The sequence below is a fragment of the Myotis brandtii genome, unplaced genomic scaffold (genome assembly GCF_000412655.1).
Source record: "Myotis brandtii unplaced genomic scaffold, ASM41265v1 scaffold325, whole genome shotgun sequence".
NCBI classification, from domain to species: domain Eukaryota; kingdom Metazoa; phylum Chordata; class Mammalia; order Chiroptera; family Vespertilionidae; genus Myotis; species Myotis brandtii.
The window spans coordinates 2,172,478-2,174,542 of NW_005362486.1; the positions used below are offsets into that span (position 1 = coordinate 2,172,478).

At 42.5% G+C, this 2,065-nt stretch overlaps 1 protein-coding gene across 1 annotated transcript in view; it reads left to right on the forward strand.

The window, feature by feature from the left end:
* Window positions 1-2,065, forward strand: part of FEZ1 (fasciculation and elongation protein zeta 1 (zygin I)) — an 81,952-nt gene that overhangs the window by 21,070 nt on the left and 58,817 nt on the right. The window lies entirely within an intron of this gene.

Below are 2,065 nucleotides of genomic sequence, written 5' to 3' on the forward strand. Positions count from 1 at the left end.
AGAGAGAAACATCGATCAGCTGCCTCCTGCACACCTCCTACTGGGGATGTGCCCACAACCAAGGTACATGCCCTTGACCGGAATTGAACCTGGGACCTTTCAGTCCACAGGCCAATGCTCTATCCACTGAGCCAAACCAGTTAGGGTGCTTGCAAACACTCTTGCCTGATATTGAATAAGCTTGGTTGACACACATAAGCCACTCTGGCACTGCTCCATAATCCAAGTCCAAGCCTCTGCTCCAAGTTTACCCATTTTGCTGGTTTTCCTCTTAAGGCCTTCTTCTTTTTTGGCATCTTAAGGAGTTGTTCTTCCTGTTTTCTCCACTGCCTGATCATACACTCAGTGGGAGGACGTCCAAATTGTCTCTCTGCAGCTCTATTTCCATGCTCTTTTGCATAGCTGATTACATTCAGTTTGAATTTTGCAGAGTAAGACAATTGCTTACCGGTATTTATCTTTTTATTTTTTGACATCTTTATGGGCTCAGAATGCTCTGGTCCCTGTTGCATCTGCTCAATCTCCACCTCCACCTACATCAGTAACAATAAGGCTCATGATTGGAAGAAGCCTGTTTGACAAGGTATGGGCAGCTACACACCCGTGCAGCTCCCTCCTCAGCTTACTTCTATGTATAAGACACCCCTCAATTTTCAGTCTAATGATTTTAGAAAAAAATAGCATCTTCTATATGGAAAAATACGGTATTATTGTTACCATTTTAGATATGATGAAATCAAAGCAAAAGAGAAATAAGTTGCCTAGGTATGCTGTCAGGAACTTCCCCCTCAATGAACAGACATTTAGGAAATTAGCCCTCTTCACCCAGGAATTAAAGAAACAATACATTTATGGCAGATTTAAAAATAGAGGTTTGGACTGATTCTGCTGAGCCCAGGAATTAGAACAAAATTTAGAGAATCCCTCCTTCGCTAGAGATTCAGACCAAGGGACTTGCTTGGTTTGACTTTTCATGTTAAGCTACCAGACCTATTAGAACTCAGCAATTTGCTAAGACCTAAATACTTTTTTTATTTTTTCCATTTTTTAACAGCTTTGTTGAGATATACTTCACATATCATACATTCACTCATTTAAAGTATGTAACTCAATGGTTTACAACCATCATTACATTCTAATTTAAAAGAACCATTTTTTTTGCCTCAAAAAACGAACCGTACCCATTAGCTGTCACTGCCCATTCCCACCTCTCTTTCCCAGCCCTAGGCAAACACTAATCTTTCTGTCTCTATAGATGACCATTTTGAACTTTTGATGTTAATGGAATGATACAGTATGTAGCTTTTTGTGTCTGACTTCTTTCACTTAACAAATGTTTTCAAGGTTTATTCATGTTATAGCGTATATCAGCACTTCATTTCTTTTATAGCAAAACTAGAGGCCCGGTGCACGACATTCGTGCACTGGATGGCGGGGTGGGGAGGGGGCTCCCTCAGCCCAGTTTGTGCCCTCTCACAGTCCAGGACCCCCGAGGGGTCCTTAGCGCTGCTGCAGAGGCTCCCGCCACCTCCACTGTGCTTGCCAGCTTTGAGCCTGGCTTCTGGCTGAGTGGAGCTCCCCCTGTAGGAGTGCAATGACCACCAGGGGGCAGCTCCTGCGATGAGCGTCTGCCCCCTGGTGGTCAGTGCGTGTCATAGCGACTGGTTGTTCTGCCGTTTTTTTTTTCCTGCTGTTTGGTCAATTTGCATATTAGCCTTTTATTATATAGGATAGGATAATATTCCAACCTGGCCAGTGTGGCTCAGTGCTTGAGCTTCAACCTATGAACCAGGAGGTCATGGTTTGATTCCTGGTCAGGGCACATGCCTGGGTTGTGGACTCGATCCCCAGTAGGGGGAGTACAGGAGGCAACCAATCAATACTTCCCTTTCATCATTAATGTTTCTATCGCTCTCTACCTCTCCTTTACTCTCTGAAATTAATAAAAATATATTTTAAAAATAATATTTCTTTTTTTAAAAATATATTTTATTGATTTTTTACAGAGAGGAAGAGAGAGAGATAGAGAGTTAGAAACATCGATGAGAGAGAAACATCGATCAGC